The 22,326-nt window shown below is 42.7% G+C and overlaps 1 protein-coding gene across 2 annotated transcripts in view; it reads left to right on the top strand.

The window, feature by feature from the left end:
• The window catches only part of LOC310781580 (uncharacterized protein), a 71,963-nt gene that overhangs the window by 40,167 nt on the left and 9,470 nt on the right, over positions 1-22,326 (top strand). The gene's annotated exons all lie outside the window — the stretch shown is intronic.

Genomic DNA, 22,326 nt, shown 5'->3' with positions numbered 1-22,326 from the left:
AAAAGTGGTTGAACACCCCCCCCCCCCCCAGCAGCAGCTAAACGATTAATATAGCCAGTCCAGTATTTTTTAGAAAATGAAAAATTTAATATGTGCTGCTTGAAGTATCCAACCCCTTTCACTTTGGCAAACCTCAACTCAAAAACACAATGGAGTCCACTGCAATGAATGTGCAAGGTGCAAAACAGAAGCTGCCCTACTGTTTACGTACTACTATTACTTTATTTTACTTTACTTTACTTTATTGGCATTTAGCAGACGCTTTTATCCAAAGCGACGTACAGAAATTATGTACAGTACAGCAATAAAAAACTGATAGAAAAGCAGTACAAACCAGCAACAAACAGACAGCATAAACAATAATAATAAACAGCAATAATAATATGAATAGACAGCAATAATAAATTAATTAAATGATTCATGCTATAGTCAGGTGAGACAAATTGTCAAGTCCAATAATCCATTGTTTAAAAACAAAGAAAAGGTGGTGCCTGAGGAAAGTCAGTCAGGGGGGAGTCAGAAAAGAAAACAAAGAAAAGAAAAACAAAGAAAACAAAGAAAAGGTGGTGCCTGAGGAAGGTCAGTCAGGAGGGAGTCAGATGGGATATAAAAAGATGTGTTTTAAGTTTTTTGCGGAAAGAGGGTAGTGTTTCTGTGGTTCTGATTGCGGGGGGGAGTTCGTTCCACCATTTTGGTGCGAGGTGTGTAAACAGTCGTGAAGTGCAGCGATATGGTCCATGGAGCGGCGGAGGGGCGAGACGTCCTGCACTGGTGGAGGGGCGGAGGTAACGGTGGGGGGTTTGGAATTTGATCATGGATTGTAGATATGGAGGAGCTGTAGAGTGAACTGCCTTGAAGGTCAGTACTAATGTCTTGAATTTGATGCGTGCTGAGATGGGTAGCCAATGAAGGTCACGGAAAAGGGGAGTGACATGGGAGAATTTTGGTTGATTAAAGATCAGGCGGGCTGCAGCGTTCTGGATTAGTTGAAGGGGATGAGTAGCGGAGGCAGGGAGACCGGCGAGGAGGACATTACAGTAATCAAGGCGGGATATGATAAGTGCTTGGACGAGGAGTTGTGTTGCGGCTAATGTTAAAAATGGGCGAATTTTACGAATATTATAGAGGGAGAACCTACAGGAACGTGCCGTTGCTGCAATGAAATTGGAGAAGGAAAGATGGTTATCAATTATTACTCCAAGGTTCTTGGCAGATGAGGAAGGGGTTACAGTGGTGTTATTAATGGAGATGGAAAGATCGGTCAGAGGGCAGTCTTTACTGGGGATGAGGAGGAGTTCAGTTTTCGAGAGGTTGAGTTTCAGATGGTGAGCAGACATCCACTGACAGATGTCTCTGAGGCAGGAGGAGATGCGTGATTTGATATGTGTGTCAGAGGGGGGAAATGAAATGTAAAGCTGGGTGTCATCGGCGTAGGAGTGATAGGTGAAACCGTGGGATGAAATTATATGGCCAAGGGAGTGCATGTAAAGAAGGAAGAGAAATGGACCTAAGACTGAACCTTGGGGGACACCGGTGGTGAGAGTGCAGGGCTGTGAAAGAGTTTCTCGCCAGAGGACTTGGAATGTGCGGTCAGACAGGTAGGAGGAAAACCAGGATAGTGCAGTGCCAGTGATTCCCAGGTCGGAGAGGGTGGATAGGAGGATTTGATGGTTGACTGTATCGAATGCTGCGGAGAGATCGAGAAGGATGAGTACTGAAGAAAGTGATGAAGATTTGGCGGAGTGAAGGGCTTCGGTGACAGAGAGGAGGGCGGTTTCTGTGGAATGTGCCGGTTTGAAGCCAGATTGATGGGGGTCGGAAAGATTATTTCGGGTGAGGTGGGAAGAGAGTTGACTAGATACAGTTCTTTCAAGAGTTTTTGAAATAAAAGACAGGAGGGAGACGGGACGGTAATTATTAATGACAGTGGGATCGAGGGATGGTTTCTTAAGGAGTGGTTTTATTATAGCTGATTTTAGGGCAGGGGGAAAGACACCAGAGGACAGGGAGGAGTTGATAAGGGAAGTGAGAAAAAGAGAAATGTCAGGGGAGATGGACTGGAGGAGAGGGGAAGGGATGGGATCTAGGGGGCAGGAGGTGGCACGATTTGATGTTATGATTTTAAGGATTTCTACCGGTGAGAGAGGAGAGAAGGAAGAGATAACGGAAGTAGGAGGCAGTGGGTTTGGGTCAGAACAAGGAGTGGTAAGAATGACTGAATGATTAGTTATAGTTTAGTACTATTGACATCGTGAAGAGCGACTTTTCAGAAATGTGTGTTAAAATGAGCCAATTACACATCCTTTGCACATTAAACTGAGACCACTGATGTTTTTAAAGCAACTGACAGTAGCAGGCTGGTAGCAGGGCACTGCCAATGTGGCCTTAGGGATCCTCAGGGCATCACGGCCAGAAGGAGGAGCAATGGAGGTCATGGCCTCCGTGTAATTCCCACCCTGGTAGGTATAGCTTTCAGCTCAGTGTTAACCGGCTACCAAAGTGACATCCGCCTTAAGGTTTGACGTGTTGCATTCTGAGATACTTTTCTGCTGACCAAAGTAGTTGTTTTTGCACCATTCTGTGTAAATTCTTGAGACTGTTGTGAGATCAGCAGTTTCAGAAGGGTTGGTGCCAGAGCTAATACTGGGTAGGTATCAGCTTTCAGCTCAGTGTTAACCGGCTACCAAAGTGACATTCGCCTTAAGGTTTGACGTGTTGCATTCTGAGATACTTTTCTGCTGACCAGTTGTTGTTTTTGCACCATTCTGTGTAAATTCTTGAGACTGTTGTGATATCAGCAGTTTCAGAAGGGTTGCAACAACAACCATGCCGTGCCGCGGTCAAAGTTGCTTATGGTGTGAGTTGCATGTTAGTTAGTTTGTTCAGTTGAAGAGGAAGACTCCCGCACACTGACTACCACTTAACTCATTGAGTGCCAAGGACGTCGATCGACGTCAAAGTAAATAGTGACGTAGAGTGCCAAGGACGTCGATCGACGTCAAATGCGTTTTTTGACGGTGGGACGTGGATCAAAGCCTCAGGCATCTCCTGTACAAATATTGTAGCTATTGAAGGTGTATACCCTATTTTACGGACTCATTAGGTGGCGACAGTGCTCTCCAGATTAGAGAAAGGTCCGGAAAACAGCAGGAAAAAGCCCCGTGATGAAAAAGAAACCGCTCATGCTGCAGCCAGAGCCATATAGATTGCTCTGTCTGGAGTTAACGTTGGCTGCGAACAGCAGTCAATCCGTGCCCACAACTCAGCCCCTCTGTCTCTGCTGTATAGTTTCTCCACACAATTAGCACCCGACGCCGAAGGGCCAAAGCATTCTCAGCAGTCCGGTTTGGCTCTTCCGTGTCGCGCTGAGCCGCCGCACAAAAACGGAGGCTCCGAAAATAGACTGGGTGCGTGAGGCTGTGTGTTAGTGTGGGGAGGAGTTTGCAGCTGAGAGGGGGGGAGAGGGGGCACGCAGGCACCACACAACTACACCACGTCACTACATCAGAAAATATTATCTTCAGAGTCAGTGAATGTGCTTGAAATGCTTAATTTCACAAAAGGCGGAAGAACTCAGCTTCTAATTTGAAACGCCTGTATTTGCTCAAAACGACCTATCTTCTCCGGCTCATAACTAAAGAACGGAAAATGGTATCAATAAACTTTTTTTTGCTGATGATACAATAGAGTCAGCTCGTTCTTTGTGCATGTTCGGTGTTTACATAGTAATATCACACAATATTCTGTGGGCCTCGAGAAATCACTGAAAACGCTCTGAAACTCTGGCACTGGGAGCGTCCGTTCTCCAAAAGTGGCTGGCACTCAATGAGTTAAAGAAGGCTTTTATTAAATAAATGCAACGTTTCGGTCAAGCGACCTTCATCTGGCATATGGTTAGTTTGTTCAGCCATAGTAACCACACGCAATGCCAGCATTAGCCTTTTGTGAAATGAAGCATTTCAAGCACATGACTGACTCTGAAGCTAATATTTTCTGATGTGACACCTCAAAAATAATTTCCTTCAATAAAACAGTGAAAACAAAGGAATTTTGTTTAGCAAAATAATATTTTTTAGCTGCAACCAGCAGCGCTGGCCCCTGCGTGCGCTGCTGGTTGCAGCTTCTTGCTGGTCTTGATTTACTGCTGGTGGGCATCAGGTATTCTAGCTTGTGTTTGCCAATCCTGTCCTGCTGTCTGGGTCTGTCTGGGTCGGTGTTGTATGCTGCCCTGCGTGCCCCACCCCCCCCTCAACTGCAAACCCCTCCTCCGTGGGTGTGTCTCTGGTGGCTCTGGTGGCTCTCTGCTGAGTTTGCTCTGCACTGAAAAGTGCGCTACATCCAGCTTTTTTACAGCGTTCCGCGTGTATTTGTCACCAGCTCCCATCGCTTCCAGTTGAGAATAATAACAACTCCACAACTAATCATGCGGATGGGCTATCGCAGTGGACACGGAGGGGCTCAATTGTGGCAGCAGATTGGCTGCTGCCGGCACAGCTAACGTTATGCTTCATGCATACCGATGCGATTTCCGTTTCCCCATGACTTCTTCTCTCTTTTTTCCTCGCCTTTCTCTAATCTGGAGAGCACTGTCGCCACCTAATGGGTCCGTAAAATAGCTTTTACACATTCAACATCCACCATACTTTCACAGGAGATGGATCAGGCTTTGATCCACGTCCCACCGTCAAAAAACGCAATTGACGACAATCGTCGTCATTGGCACTCTACGTTAGTATTTGAATTGACGACGATTGTCGTCATTGGCACTCAATGAGTTAAGGTGCTTATGTGCTCATAAGAGATATTGTCCAAAGGATCCCACGCAAGGGGTCCACGAGCAACCAGCTGGGCGAGTCACCAGAATCCCGTTAGCGAAGGGCAGAACCAAAATGATCCCTTATTTTGACAAAATGTTCCATACGTTTATGGCCAATTAGAGGGTAATTGTGCTTTTTGCTTTAATTGAATGTACCTGTGCTGTAAATCCTGTGTTATTTAGACAGCGTCCAAAATTACCACCAGCCACCAGCCAAATGCTGGTAATATATGCAAGTGGCTGGTAGATTTGCTTCACTCACCATCCAAAAAAACCACAATGGTAATCTATTGCGTGGCTGGTAAAATTTTAACATTCACTAGCCATTTGACTGGTGGACAAAAAACTTAATTTTGGACCCTGTATTGAGATCCAGGTGAATTTATTTCTCGTTATTGTGCTGTTGGCTTTTGAGTGTTCAGGTGGCTGTGCTGTAAATCCTGTTGAGAGTCAGGTGAATGTGTCTTAGTTATTCTGGATACTGCATACTGCATGCTGTGAGGGGGGGCCCTTTATGTGACCATGCCATGCCATCATAATCCACCTGGGCATAAGATGTTGGGAGAAGTACATTCCTCTATACCGGTGGAGAGGAGTGAAACAAGATCCCTAACGGAATTAAATCTGCATTCTCTAAATGGTTTAAAAACCTGATTTTTTTTTTATTGCTGAGTAAACTAGAGTAATGTGCAAGGCGAGCCTTGCGTTGTAATGGTTATTTAACTTGTGTTTTTGTTGATTGTTCTATTTGGTTTATTTGATGTTATGTGTTACCGTATGACCAGGGACCATGTTGGAAATAAATGTTCACACTTTTAGATGTCTATCCCTTGGATTTTGTCTGCTATATGCATAAAGTCAATCAATCAATCAATCAATCAATCAATCAATCAATCAATCAATCAATCAGATACTCTGGTACCATAGACCTATGAGCATCCTTATGCTTGACCATGGTGTTTGTTATGGCCAATCCATGTCTAAAGCACAGAACTCCAATAACAGAACACTCATGTTCAGATCAGGAAAGCCATCCCAATCACGCCCCTCCGAGTGCTGTGAGCATTCCAGTTTTTGTGTTTTGTGTTTCTGATGTTCCTTGATGCTGCAGGGCTAAAATAAATGACACAATTTAGATGAAAATTGTGGAAACGTGTGTCATTGATGATTTGAAGAGCTCAAGTCACCTCTATATTTGTCAGAAAGAAAATCACAACTGGCCTTAAATGAAATCTAAGAAGGTCCCCTTTAAAATAGGACCAAAAACAATAGTACAAAAGATTGACAAATGTCCTGACCATTAGCCTAAACCATTATGCACCAGCGTCTAAAATGCAATTGACTTTAGGGGTGGTTCACTTCACGAGCTGGTAACTGTGTCACAGCTACCACTCAGGAATGGCTATCATACCAAAATATTATCTACAGACATGTATCTTATCAAAAATCATAAGCAAGTTTTGCCACCTTGAGTGGTAGCGACAAGTGAAATTTTGAGCTCTGGCCCATGGACTAACTGACTGACTGACTGACTGACTGACTTGTGGATGGAGTGATATTGAAAGTGTGGAACGAATGACAGGCAGACAAAGAGGCGGATTCAAAAACACTATTATTCCACTTTTGTTTTTTTTTGTTTTTTTGCACTTAATCTTTATTTTACCTGAACTGAAAAGAACTAGTACAGTTATGTGACAGTTATGTTCTCTCTCTCTCTCACTCTCTCTCTCTGTCCCATGCGTTTGATAGCTGTTCCGTCCTGTCTTTCATCAACAGTATTCAGTTCTGCATTCAGGGATTTTCTCACATATCACCTACCTCTCTCTCACTCTCTTTTTCACACTTTCATTTTCTCTCCTCCCCATCTTTACAGTGGCGCACATTAGGGATGTCAATTTTCGGTTAATTTCACTTTCGATTAACCGACGCTAATAATCGATTAACCTATCGGTTAATTCATAATTTTTTAATATTATTATTATTATTATTATTTTTTGGTCTATTTACTCAATGAGCTCATGCCCAAACAAGGCGTGTCTATTTAGATGCTGAAATGTTAATGCTTTTTGTGTTAGAATTATGCCTTTATTTTTTGTTGGCTTTGCTGAAATTTATAAGTTTATTGCCACATTTTGATCAGGTAATCATTCCAAAATCATTCTGGCTCTTATATGGATGACAAGGAAATATATTTTTGAGAGCTTTATTTCCTGTTTATGTAAACATTATGTTTACATAAACACAAAGCCAACAAAAAATAAAGGCATAATTCTAACACAAAAAGCATTAACATTTCAGCATCTAAATAGACACGCCTTGTTTGGGCATGAGCTCATTGAGTAAATTGACAAAAAAAAAAATATATATATATATTAACTGATAGACCGACAGCAATAACCGAACAACGACGTTAGCGACGGTTAATCGATTAACGGTTAACCGTTGACATCCCTAGCGCACATGGCACACAAACAGCTTTCACATGAGGCAGGAAACCGCAGGCAGACATATTGTACACAGTGGCTGAGTTTCCCAACAAAGAAGCTTCTTAACTCATTCATGGCCAAAGACGTCTTTGACGTGTTATCAGGAATAGCCCAGAGGGCCAATGACGTGTTTGACGTGTTTTTATTAGTGCAGCGCGTAGTTCAAACACTTCCCCAGCCTGTGACATGTTATCAGGTCCCTAGCCTCAAAGAAAAGCCGACAACACGCGATCAAACACATACCGCAGCTGTTGTTTGAAATGAGCAGGAGGAAAAACAGAGAAACGCGCTTCCTTGTGCAGAGGAGAAACGCCATTGAAACGCCCCTCGGCGCGCTGCACTGGTCGACTTGCTGCAGGGCGAACCTGGATTGATTTGTTCGCGGTAGTCAAACCCGTGACGAACATGATCGATCCGGTTCCAGCGCCTGGTCCCAAAGCCAAGCCGGACCCGTTCCTGTGTCGCAGCATTCGTCCCAGCCCGAACGAGAGGAGGAAAACGATGCAGAGGAGGCTAGACGCTGATCTCAGACCAGATGGGTGTTCCCCTCCTATGCTAATTTGCGGGGGAAGGAGGTGCGATCCAGCAGCAGCTGTGGACAGAACTCTCTCTCTGTGTGTGTGTGTGTGTGTGTGTGTGTGTGTGTGTGTCTGTCTGTCTGTCTGTCTGTCTGTCTGTGTGTCTGCACACTCACTCACACTGAGTAAACTGTATTGTTGAATGTAAAAAAAGCACTTCATGTATATACAGTATATATATATATATATATATTTTTTTTTTTTTGTCATTTGTGTCATAACGAATAATATTTACATGTCTGATGTCAATACAGTTCAAAATAAAAGAATTGAGAGCGAGTTCTGCCTGAGATTGTGTGCTTTACAAAAATGGCCTTTTCTCCTGTTTGTCTTCTCAGAGAGACCTTTTTGGTGAAAACAGGGTGTATATAAATGGCTATAAGTAGAGTACAGAACATGCTAAAAGCTCACTTTTTTTCCCCTGGTGAACCCAGAGACGTACATCTTCATTTTGAGGTATTGCAAATCACTTTGGTGCTAATAGATAATTTACTGTGGGTCTTGAAAGATGACCAACAATTATGAAAATCTTTGGCCTGTGCTAAATATTGGCAGTCCTAAACTGGCCATGAATGAGTTAAGAGTTAAGAAGCTTCTTAAGGAGTTAAGAGGCTTCTTAAGGAGTTCAGAAGGCTCCAAAGAAGTGTTTCCCAAACGCCTTCTTAACAGAAGAGAGAGAGAAAAAAAAGGCTCTTAAGAAGCATCTTAACTGGAGCTGTCCACCATCTCGATGTGAGAGGTCCTCTGCGGCCCACTAGATGGCACTCTGAGCCCACCAGTGGGCCACGACCCAGTGGTTGAGAAACACTGTTGTAGAATAACCTAATCGTGGTCATGTTAAACAAGAACTTCTTCTATTAAACATTATTTATTTCAGACATGGACTGCAGTTCAAATTGCTTTATATACACAGCATACAACAAAATTGCGAGAAACACTACAGAATTTAAGCGACCTTGGGTTCTGTGAAAGGTGCTATATAAATCCACAAGATTCTTATTATAAAAGGAATCCATTCTGATTAGAGGAATATAGCCTACGGTAAAACATTTAAAACACAAGTAACCATACATACAGGGGAGATTTTCAAGTGTTCCCCAATTTTAAACACTAAAGGGTGCATGAAAGAAAGGAAAAAGGGAAAAACACAAGACGAACAGTGGACACAAGTATCTCCTTTTGCCTGACGCGGCTGGATCTGCCAGTGTTTCGTCATTAAGAAGGTGTTAAGAATGCCCCAGACCCTTCTTACAAAACCTTCTTAACGAAAGATCATCTTAGCGCTAAGAAGCTTTTGGGAAACGCAGCCTTCTTAACGGAAGATAATTTTAGGCTAAGAAGCAATCGGGGAACACGTTGGCTTCGTTGGCTTCTTACGGGAGCCTTAAGAAGGGTCAAAGAAGCTTCTTAGCACTAAGAAGCTTTTTGGAAACGCATGCCTTCGTAACGAAAGATCATCTTAGGCTAAGAAGCAATTGGGAAACGCGTTTGCTTCTTAAGGGGGCCTTAAGAAGGGTTAAAGAAGCTTCTTAGCGCTAAGAAGCTTTTGGGAAACCCAGCCAGTATCAGCAGTACAGAACAGCCCTTGGCTGCGTTTCCCAAAAGCTTCTTAGCGCTAAGAAGCTTCTTTGACCCTTCTTAAGGCTCCCGTAAGAAGCCAACGCATTTCCCGATTGCTTCTTAGCCTAAGATGATCTTTTGTTATGAAGGCATGCGTTTCCCAAAAGCTTCTTAGCGCTAAGAAGCTTCTTTGACCCTTCTTAAGGCTCCCGTAAGAAGCCAACGAAGCCAACGCGTTTCCCGATTGCTTCTTAGCCTAAAATTATCTTTCGTTAAGAAGGCTGCGTTTCCCAAAAGCTTCTTAGCGCTAAGATGATCTTTCGGAGCCAATTCTGGACAGTATTGGCTCCACTCTTGCATTGGCCACTGCAAGCCTGCAGACTGCTTTTGAAGCATTTCAGTCGGCTCTAATTAGTCACAAGTCTATCTTGAACGCTGACCGTTTCATCTCTCCATTTAACCAATGGTAATAATAGAAATTACCTGTATTATCATTGTTAAACTCAGGACAGGACCCTCCCTTATACGGTGAGAATGGGGATGTGAATGTAGTCTTAAGGTTAGAGCTTCTTCCACTTATGACAAGACTGCTCAGGGACTGTATTATCCCACAGGTAGCAGTGATGGCTTTGATTCACAGACAAGTGATTTGTTTGGTTTAAGTCATTCTGGAAGTTTGGCTGCTTACAGAGACCTTCCTGGCCTCTGACCTCCCTGTCTGCAATCGTCTACAATCTCTGACTGTCAAATATTCTAGCAATGAAACAAAGTAAAAAAAAAAATCTTTAGATGAGAAGAACTGAACAAGTGGTGCCTAGGTGATCCAATAGAGAGGTTGTTGTTCTGTGAAATGAGTTTCTAAGTGTGGCGGAAGGCCTAACGGTTGGGACACACCAGAAGCATCTCCGAAGCAGGGCGCCACGGAAGCGTAACAAGGACAAGGACGCCGAAATGAAACTGCCTCCGCGAGGCATTGCTTCAGTGTTGGATACGCTTCTGGTGTTGTTACGAAGCTTTCATGTCCACCAATTCAATGGCCGCCACCAAGGGCTGACCAGGGCTTCGGATCCAGCCAGCTCAGGGCTTCGGATCCAGCCAGCTCCCTGGAAGTATCCCTGGATGACATTTCGGTGATGACATCACAATGCAATCTGTGACATCAGACATCACCGATGTTGTCATAATTAGCCAGACTATAGTCAATAGTCATGACATCGTCGAACAAGTGACATCACTAAGTGAGACGAGAGATGAGAGTTATGACAGCCCCAGGATGGCATATCTCCAAGCCAGCCAGGCTATATAAGGTTCGAACCAGTTCAGCGTTCAGAGTTCGACTTCCATGATACCCAATACAGCAAACACTGCATAACTGGTGGCAAGGTGCTATTGTAACTCAAGACACAGATATGTAAATAAACCTTACCTAACCTAAACAAACTATATATATATATATATATATATATATATATATATATATATATGTAAGGGTTAATGCACGACGAGGTGTCCATTATTAGAAATTATTGGACGACGTGGAGGCGTGAACCGGTTGCCTCCGCTTATACCATGGTCACTTGCCAAAGAAACAAAACAAGACCATTAATTTATATTTTCATGCATTTTGCAATCAAAATGTAGTTTTCAACCTTGAATATGAGTTGAGAACCGGCGAGACAAAATAGTCCCTCGGCTGCTCAAGATTAGGCTACCATTGGATAAAATGGCCGCTTAGTGCCTGCTGCACCTGGCACAATTCTAGAGTCAAGCTAACTAATAATTTGGCCAATTGTTGCCTATGTAACAACATACAAAATAATAAACGGCAATGTCTAAGAATGCAACGTTTCGCAGATGCTTCATCAGGTTCATTCATGAATGAACCTGATGAAGCATCTGCGAAACGCGTTGTACCTGTGATCTGTTGCAAATAAATGCCACGTGAAAAGTTGGTCCAAGTCTGAGGAGTTTGTGCGGTCCGCTGGACTCTTAGTCTAGTGTTTGTTTATTTCTTATTCAATATATATATATATATATATACAGTATATATATATATATATATATATATATATATATATATATATATATATATATATATAACAACATATATATATATATATATACAACGCGTTTCGCAGATGCTTCATCAGGTTCATTCATGAATGAACCTGATGAAGCATCTGCGAAACGTTGCATTCTTAGACATTGCCGTTTATTATTTTGCCGTTTAGACATATATATATACTGTATATATATATATATATATATATATATATATATATCTTGCCATATACTAATATATCAGTCCATGTTTCAAATGTGCAGCCAGTTAATTTGACATGGACAACTCCAGATACCATGCTGTAAAGACAGATTTGAGCTTGCGTGGCTTCCTGGTTGGAGCTTTGGGAGAGAGTTGCTCATGTTTACAAAAATGGATTGAGCTGAAACAGGGCAGATCTTTGTTTTGCTGTGGCCATTTGAGAGGAGGAGAGACCAGGCAATGGCATTTAGATGATCCAATAAAGAGGTTGTTATGCAATTATGTTCCATTCCTTGGAGATACTCCCTTTGTTAATGTCCTCGACCATTTTATTTCACAGATCTGAAAGGATTTGAATGAAATGTGAACAACAAAGTCACTAACAGAAACGCTAATGGTTTAGTATAATTAGTCTAGCTATATTTAGTGTCGAGCAGTTCATTTTGTTTTTCTTAAATTTGCACATGTAAGAGGAGGGAAATCAGAAGGCAAAGATAATAAATAATACTGTATTTGGGAATTAATCAGGAAGACGACGAGAGTATATAAATGAAAGTATGGAACTCTTTCAAAGAAAATGTGGCGTATTCCTTTAATGGAGTGAGCAAAAATGCAGGAACTTACTGTAGCAAGGAGCAAAAGTCTACTTGAGATTAATTTCCATGCTGAAGGATACATGTTAGTACTGAAGGATACATGTTAGGCAACAGTGGTGTTGGAATGAGATGCAGACATGGGACTGTGTAGGAGCAGGAGAATGGAGCCACATTGTTGGAACAGGACACAGCCGTGCATGAAAGCAAGCCAGACAGCTGCCGGTAATCATGGCCGGCGCGACAATGCCTTCTTACGGCTGCTACAGAAAACACACGCACGCACACACACACACACGCACGCGCCCGCGCTCGCGCACACACACACACACACGCATTCAAGTACACACAGAGACAGACGAGGGCAGGGACCGGAGCTTGTTTTAATAGGCGTGTGTGAGAGGGAGGGGGCATTTGATTAGATTCAAACTGTGGACAGGCTTCTGCTTGAAGACACAGAGCGACTTTATAGCCAAACTTGGACCTTTGTTTCTCAAACCAGGAGGATCACATCCATAAAAAGGGTTACAGGACAGTTGCCAGTTGGGCGGCTGTGGCTCAATCCCCGGCTCCTCCAGTCCGCATGTCGAGGACCGAGGTGTCCTTGGGCAAGACACTGAACCCCAAATTGCTCCCGATGGCTGTGCCAGCACCCTGCGTGGCAGCTGGCCGCTTTCGGTGTGTGAATGGGTGAATGTAGGCACATTGTAAAGCGCTTTGGATAAAAGCGCTATATAAATGCAGTCCATTTACCATTTGCTTGTTATCTCTTAGAGAAAGTCAGGCATGTGTCCAATATTGAGGCTCGCTCTCTTTTTCACGATCCTGTTTATCAAGGCTGAAAAAGTCCCTCTTAAATCTTTCTCCTCCCTCTCATCTAGTGCACATTCAAGCTTTTGCCTGGATTTCCATGGAGAGAGTAGGTGAGCACACGCCGTGCCTCTACCATATCTCATAATAACCAACGCTGTAAAGCTTAGTTTGTAAATGTAATCTCTTCCCGATTATGCTTTACCCGATTAAACTGCTATGAACTGCTGATATAGTCTGTTACTCTCACTTCCTCTTGGATGACTTGACCTACAGCCTCTGGTGGAGCTGGGAGCCAGAGTGCTGGACTCTGCTGCGTCCAATCTACACTCACAGGACCATGCCCTTTGTGGCACACAGTGCTGCTCCTCCTGCCTCAAAGTATGATAGATAGATACAAGAGAGAAAGCAGACCAGAGCGGATGAGGTCAGGCAGGGGTTCTTATTGCGATATCATTATTATTTGAAGCCATTTCTGTCTAATTTGCTAATAGAGTAGAGAAATACTCCCACACTCCCCTCCCAGCGTCAACACTCTTATCAAAATGTTTGGTGTGGGTTAATGTGCTGGCTAAAGTTTTAGGAAGTATTTAGTAGTAGTTCTGGCATTACTGTGTGTGTTTGCACAATGGGTGAATTTATTCCAGCTGTTGTTTTAGGAATGCAGCCATCTCCCTAATAAATACATGACCGTCTGTATGTATGTACTCTGTTTATCGCACATCTTTAGAACCGTTCGTCCGCTCGACTTAAAACTTGGTGAGTGTATTTCTGGGATACTGCAGTGTCGAATTTGAAGCAATTTCGGCATGCGACACCCTTCACCTTTGAAGCGTTTTATAAAAATCTAGTTTGAAAAAAAACGCATTTATGTTCCAAAAGTCATAAAAGTTATTCACATTTGTGAAGATTATCATGCAGAACCCAGATTCGCGTTCCCATAAACTTTTGTTAACCACAGACCTTATTTTATGCATTTCAGCTAAACCAAATCCCATAGACTTTTCCACTGAAGCACCCGGAAGTATACTTCCGGACTCATTCCTGCGGCTCTCTATATGAATATTATAGGGATATTAAAGGAATATTACAGTGTCACACTGGTAGATGAGGTCATAACTCATGACTCAAAATATTTACGTTCATCACCATATAAACAAAAACCATAATGCTTTTTAGGTAGCACGCATCAGACTCTACTGCCAGATTGTTTAAAAAAGAGACCAGCATGCTTTGTGTGCATTTTGGTGTGTTTTTTTAGCATGTGTTGGAAACCATCGCTGTATCTGGCAAAACGAACCAATGGAGAAATAACTTTATCCTTTTCTGCTTCAGTCTTGGTGGTTCAATCAAAGCAACTAACGTTTAACTAAGCAAAACCAACTAACGTAATGTTACCAAGTGGCTAATTCTAGCAAGCTAACTAGAGCTAACGTTAGCTAGCCTGAGTGTAGCACACGTAGAGACCTGAAGGAAACATGAGGAGTTGCTTATTATCATCCTGCTCAACTGTCTGCTGCAAGCAGGGATAGCGGAACGCATCTGAACTTGGGGGGGGGCGGGGGGGCGGGGGGCGTGTCGGGGGGGGGGGGGGGGGGAGGAGCCCCCCCCCCCCCCCCCCCCCCCCCCCACACACACACATACGTCTGTGAACCACCATCATTGATTATTATTATTATCATCATATAAAGATTTTGGTCGTTTGAAGCCAGATTCATATAGGAATATCTCATTTTAAATTAACATTAGGATTAGACGGTTGTGATGTCAGTATTCAGTCTTAACTCATTCCTGGCCATATACGTCTTTAACGTCTTATCAGGAATGTGCCTCCCAGCCAAATACGTGTTTGACGTGTTTTTGTTTTTATTAGTGCAGCGCGTAGTTCAAAGACTTCCCCAGCCTGTGACATGGTATCAGGTCCCTGGCCTCAAAGCCAAGCCGACAACACGTGAACAAACAACTACGCAGCTGTTGTTTTGAAATGGGGGAGGAGGAAGAACAGAAAACGGGTTGTTGCAGAGTAGGAGAAACGCCATTGAAACGCCCCTCGGCGCGCTGCCCGAGCTGGTCGCCTTGCTGCAGGGCAGCGAACCTGGATGAGTTGTTCGCGGTAGTCAAACCCGTGACCAACATGATCGATCCGGTTCCAGCGCCTGGTCACAAACCCAAGCCGGACCCCGTTCCTGTGTCCCAGGCGGAACGAGAGGAGGAGGAGGAGAACGAGGAAACCACAGCAAAAGACAGGAGCCATTTTTCACAGCGCATTTGCGCCGTGCATCAAAGACCCGCCGGGATTACATTGAAAGTGACTATAGGCAAACACAGATCACGCAAAATTGTAGTTCGGGAACCCCGTAAAGCTTGGCAGCCTCGCCACACATTTTGTTGCAGAGGCAGAGGCAGAGGAGGCTAGACGCTGATCTCAGACCAGTTTGGTGTTCTCCTATGCTAATTTGCGGGGAGATCAATAGTGTTCCCTGGGAAGGAGGTGCGATCCAGCAGCAGCTGTGGACAGAACTCTCTGTGTGTGTGTGTGTGTGTGTGTGTGTGTGTGTGTGTGTTGTTACTCTACTGCTGCAAGGCTGCTTTGGATAAAAGTGTCTGCTAAATGACGAAATGTAATGTAATGTAAAGAGACAGACATGGGCCCCGCGCACACACACACATTCACACTGAGTAAACTGTATTGTTGAATGTAAAAAAAGCACTTCATGTATATATATATATATATATATATATATTTTTTTTTTTTTTTTGTCATTTGTGTCATAACGAATAATATTTACATGTCTGATGTCAATACAGTTCAAAATAAAAGAATTGAGAGCGAGTTCTGCCTGAGATTGTGTCCTTTACAAAAATGCCTTTTTCTACTATTTCTCTTCTCAGAGAGACCTTTTTGGTGAAAACAGGGTGTATATAAATGGCTATAAGTAGAGTACAGAACATGCTAAAAGCTCACTTTTTTTTTCTGGTGAACCCAGAGACGTACATCTTCATTTTGAGGTATTGCAAATCACTTTGGTGCTAATAGATAATTTACTGTGGGTCTTGAAAGATGACCAACAATTATGAAAATCTTTGGCCTGAGCTAAATATTGGCAGTCCTAAACTGGCCATGAATGAGTTAACAATCATATATTTGCTACTTTTCTCACTCACTCCTATGTCACCACCTGCTCTCACTGCAGGGTTTGAGATTCAACTTTTTTTTATCACCAGCCAATATGGCTGCTAGATTTTAAAGTTACGAGCCAATTAATTTCAACTAGCCAAAATGTTTTTCTTGAAATAAACCAGAATATGAGTGCGACTGGGTTTTACAGCAGGGCTATTCAACTAAATTGTTCAGGGGGCCACATTGTCAGAAAGGGACCGGGGGCCGGACCGTTCCCCGAGCCAGTACACTTGACACAATGCGCCACCATATTTTCGCAGCCGCGCTGGAACTATTATTAAGTAGGGGGTGCTGTAAGGAATGGAATCTCGGCAGCGTCGAAGAAAATGTGATGTTTTTTGGACTTTTATCCATATTTAGAAGAATATTTAATTTTAAATTAACATTAGGATTATACTGTTGTGATGTCATTATTCAGTATCTTCTCCTTTTCTATTATTAGTATTAGTATTAGTATTAAATACTGAGTATCTCATGAAAAACTATTAATATTGCATCTTTTGTGTTTAGCTCCGTCTCACAGCAGGCCCGGCTCCAGAACCAAATTACAGAGGGGGCCTGCCCCTAGCTTGGGGGGGCCAAGCTACCCAAGGGGGGTCCGGGGGGATTCTCCCCCGGAAGAAGATTTTGTACATTTTAAAGTAAAATTTGTCAACCTGGTGCATTTGAGAGCAAAATGAAGAGGCTAAATCTATAAAGAACTATACACATCTCTAATGTGTTGTGACTTTACAAATAATTAGGCCTAAACAATTAATATTAAATGTATTTACACATTGTGCACAAATTGCATTCATTGTGACAAATTTACAATAGTTAATATCAAGCCAGAATCATTGCAAATGGAGGTTCAAAGTAACAGTTAGCAATAGCATTCAGTTAATCAATGCCTAATGACAGCCAGATTCCGTTTTAAACTTTAAAACAGAAAAACAGAAAAACGTTTTTAGCACACAAAAAAAAAAAAAAAAAATTGAATGGGGGGGGGGGCAGTTTAGGGAATGGGGGGGCCCGGCCCGGTCAGGCCCCCCTCCAACGCCGGGCCTGTCTCACAGCATTGTAACATTGTAGTGCAGCAAGAAAGGAAAACTACTGTAAACATTTGAACCATATTTCTTGTTTAGAACCTATAGCTAGCAACATCGCCATCTCCTGAAAAACATTAATATTGCACCTTTCTTGTGGCTACATCACAGCATCTACTGAAAAACATTTATAGTGGATCTGACTTGTTTAGTTCACTTTAGATTCACATCACATCTGAAAAACAACCAGTCGAGTGTAATAAGTAAATGAGGTTTAACTCATTAAGTGCCATAGACGACCTAACTCGTCTTACATAATCCAGCGCTTAAGTGCCAAGGACGGACTAACTCGTCTTACATAAAGATTTTTTTTTTTTGACGGTGGGACATCAATCAACCCCTTTTACATCTTCGAGATAACTATTTGGAGCAAGAGCATGTGTGTAATCTATTTTACCGACCACTAAGTGGCGACAGAGACCGAGAGAAGTCACAGCCACGGGACCCAAAAGCCACAAAAGCAGCCGCCTCCCGCGGAAATGGCTTGGCGATTTTACAGTCAGAAGCCCGGACACACACACACAGAACGGACAGAGATCCCTTCCCCCCAGAGCCGCGCAGCAACGCGCGAACACACACACACACACACACACACACACACACACACACACACACACACACACACACACACACACCGCGGGAGCAAGCCAGCCATTCAAGGAAATGGCGACGCGATTTTACAGTAATCCATTTCAGACTCGTCTTGCCCGACAGGCAGACAGGCAGGCAGGCAGCAGCAACGCGCTTCTGACACGCCCGCTGTTAGGAGGAAGGAGGAGAAGACACACACGGAGGGAGGAGTTTGAATGAGAGGGGTGTTTCCTGTTGTTATGGAGGAAATTACTGTTCAAAACTATTGTTTAGAATGTCTGACGGTCTTACTGATGCCAAAAATGAATGGTTAAAGTGACTGTTTCACAAAAAGCCATTTATCTCTGAATAAATTTCCAGACGCTGAAACCATGCTGTACTCAACGGCTAATATCTACATAACTACTAACTCTGCAAACTAACTCTTTTAGACAGAGAAAGCACACATTCTATTAGTTATTTTTAGATGATTGATGTTCATGAATTCTTAACAGAAAAGAATCCTCGGCTGTTCTAAAATGAGCCAGAATCGTCAAAAACACCCCTGGCACAACTTACCTACAGGATTGAAAACATGGCTGGCATTCAATGTGTTAATTGTAAAAAAATTTTTTTTTTTTTTTTTTTTTTTTTTTTTTTTTTGGGAACTGAAATGTACCCGGGCCCGTGTGGCCCGGGCCCGGGCCCGTGTGGCCCGGGCGGTTCCGGTCTTGTGAACGGAAGCCAGGCTCTTTCTCGCCGAGAAGAGCCTGGCTTCCGTTCACAATTGATTTTGTCACCCTACCTGGTTCCGGCCTAGAGCCCGCCCTAGACAGGAAGGGCAGCGTTTCTAGCTCGTCAACTTTTACGTTAACTTGACAATTTGACACAAGTATCAGAACAGCAAACAACAAAACAAAAGATGGACGTACCGAACGAAGTTTTTGAAGAAGTTCTTTTAGAAACATTGCGGATTCACAATCTCACATATTTTAAGCCAATACAGAAGCTTTGCATCAGACAATTAATCGAGGAAAGAGACGTCAAGCTAACGGCAACAAAGACGTTTTTTGGCGCACTGCCTTCCGGTGTTAATTCTGGTTCCGGGGTTTACGCCCCCATGACAAAAAGCGGGGTGAAAGGTGTTCAGACTACTCTCACTCTGTCCCCCATTCTTGTTCACCTGTATGTATTTCCCCCATGCCTTCCTTCACCCCTCTCTCCCTCTGTCGCTCTCACACTTGTATTCTCCCTATAGTGGGGCGGCATAGCTCAATATATGAGACCAATCGTTCATTTTGTGATAAAAGCACCAAATTTTGCAAATGTGTTCAGATATATATATATTCTGAACAAAACTGGATATTGGGGCATCACAAATTTGCCCCCTGGTGGCTGTGGCAGACATTTTTCAAAATGGCCACAATTGATTTGTCAATATTTCTTAACCCATTGGACCCACATGCAATACCAGACATAATATATATCCTAGTAAGCCTGAGAACCAAATAAAAATAGTCATTCAAAATGATATGGACTTTTACAAAGTAATTGGTCACTTCATTATATTATGTGTGTACATTATAGGCCTATTAGTGTTAGGGGTGGGAATCGCTGAGTAGCTCACGATACGATATCGTCACGATACTTGGCCCTCGATAACGATATTATCACGATACAGCGATACTGCGATAATCGATATATTGGAAGACGATACATCACGATACCTGTGTAACTGAAGAGAAAAAAATACCCCTAAAAGGCAAGAAGCAGGTATTATGTATTTATTAGCAGAATTGACATGAACTCTCTGAGTTCACTCACTCACTCAAACCATTTTCGATACCACGGAGGAAAAGTTACACATTAAGTCTTTTTATTATTATTATTAAAACAAGAAAACCTATATAACCTACCTACCTATATAATTTCTAAAAGTAGATATTAATGATCAAACATTTCCATTCATGTAGCCTACAGTATTTATGTTTTTGTTTCAACTACAAACATAAATAAACGTCAACTTGAAACTATGTTTCAACTACCACACACAGCATAATATTTTAGCCTGTTTATTTAAAAAAAAAAAAAAAAAAATTTTTTAATAAACATATCGATACTTGGTGCCAGTGTATCTATAACGTATCGCAAGTGGAAATATCGCGATACCGTGAGTATCGATATTTTGTCCCACCCCTAATTAGTGTGGCTATTGCTAATTTTGTGATAAAAGTGCCAAATTTGGCACAGAAATAGCTTAATATATGTAGAAGACATCTGGATATTGGGGCATTGCAGATTAGCATTTCTATGACCATTTTCCAAAATGGCTGCCAGCCGTAGCTCAACATATGAGACCAATCGTTCATTTTGTGATACAAGCACCAAATTTTGCAGATGTGTTTATAGATATACTCTGAACAAAACTGGATATTGGGCCATCACAAATTTGCCCCTCTCAGGCTTACTAGGATCTATATTATGTCTGGTATTGCATGTGGGTCCAATGCGATAGGAAATGTAGACAAATCGATGGTGGCCATTTTGAAAAATGTCTGCCACGGCCACCAGGGGGCAAATTTGCGATGCCCCAATATCCAGTTTAGTTTATCCAGTTAGCTATGCCGCCCCACTACTATCATCTCTCTTTCACTTTAATTTGGACTCTCTAGTTGTTGTTTCCATCCAAGTGTATCACAAATGTGAGCCGAATTTTCAGAAAATCAGCAAATGAAAATGCAAAATTCTGCACATTTCCATCCACTACTGTTATGCAGATATTTGGATTTGTTGCGCAGTCAGTTGTGCTGTCTGCCTGCTGATGAAAACCTGATACTGTACGTGCCGTTGTTTTGCTGGCAGCGAACGATCTGCATGAAAAACATCTATTAAAAGTTTTGACTATCCACAAAGCTACACCATGAAATGGATTACCACATGCCACTGTTCATTTCGGCATAATACATCATGTATAATCCATGGAGCAGTTACTGTAAGTGAATGAAATGTAAGTTCTTCTTCCGTTAAAACACAGTGGCGGTCTAAACCTTATAATTGTGCTTAAATGCGTTCTTTATTTACCTTACAAGTGTATTTACTATTTAGTGATGCAGACATGTGGAATGCATCCTATTCCTAGCCTTTTACGTTTTTGAATGGGGTTTGACAATGCAAGATCCGCTTCATCTGTTTCCATTGGCATTGCATTAGTCACATTTTACTTTGATCAATATGCCAACTTTTCCACCTCCCTGAAGCGTGAAAACCTTTTAGCGATATTTGAAGTTTTTTTTTTAATTTCTGGTGTTTCCACTCCGGTTGAAGAGGGGGAAGGAATCTAGGGATGGGCGGGAGTACTCGTTTGTAACGTCAGTACTTGAGGAACGTTTCAGCTGTTTGGGTACTCGCCCCACCCCCCACGTGGATCTGGCGATACAGCTAGGCACCATTGTGCCGCAGTAATGTTTGGACGTATCTTGACAAACACGCCGAAACGACTGTGCAGTGCAAAGTTAAACTTGCAAAACATAGACATACCAGTTTCGATGCTTAGCCACGTGCGCATAAAGCACAAGGAGAACATCAACGGGGCAGATGAAAAGCAGTCTCGCATTACCTTGTTTGCTAGCAGTAACAAACGTCGTTATGATGCCGTCAGGGCAGAGAAAATTTCCCAGCTCGTGGCATAACGGGAGCATATCTCCTTGTTGTGGAGGCTAGGCTACAAGGCTACAAGCCACCATCAGAGAACAGCTACGAGGGTGGAGAAGATGTATGAGGACAGCACAGTGGAATTGAGGGCTGATTTTGAAAGTGCTGATAAGGTGGCTAGCAGTTAGCACTGCAGTTAACGTTATTGCAGTTAACACTTTTTGGCAGAACATCGGACGTTGTACAGTAATCAGTGGATTTACGTAACAGTGATCATAAAGCAGTATGGATTATACCGGACATGTATTGGAAATGAGCCTTCACTTTTTCCACAATTGTCTACTCGAACAAAGCGTCCAACCACCGGAGTTTACTGAGGTACACTAACAGCTGCGAAGCTAACGTCAGATCACTCTATCACGGTCCGTCCGTTCATTTCCTCACAATAAGTGCTCCAGGCGGCGCTTTTTCCATGCCAAAACGCTAAAACGCTATATGGGAACAGCCCCTACACAGCAGATCACTCCTGCTCTGTCATTATTACCATTGTAATAGATATTGTTACAGGCATATGGCTGCGAAATTAACTGCAAACTTGGGTTCCGCTTGGGTTCTGCTTGACAACACCCCCCCCCTCCAGAGTTACCGAGTACTCGTTCATAATAGAAGGGGAGTACTGCAGTATTTAAATTACTTAAAATGCCCATCCCTAATGGAAACCCACCTACTGACA

This window comes from Poromitra crassiceps (genome assembly GCF_964638095.1).
Source record: "Poromitra crassiceps genome assembly, chromosome: 1".
Taxonomy (NCBI): Eukaryota; Metazoa; Chordata; class Actinopteri; order Beryciformes; family Melamphaidae; genus Poromitra; species Poromitra crassiceps.
This window is presented reverse-complemented; position numbering and strand designations above follow the sequence as displayed.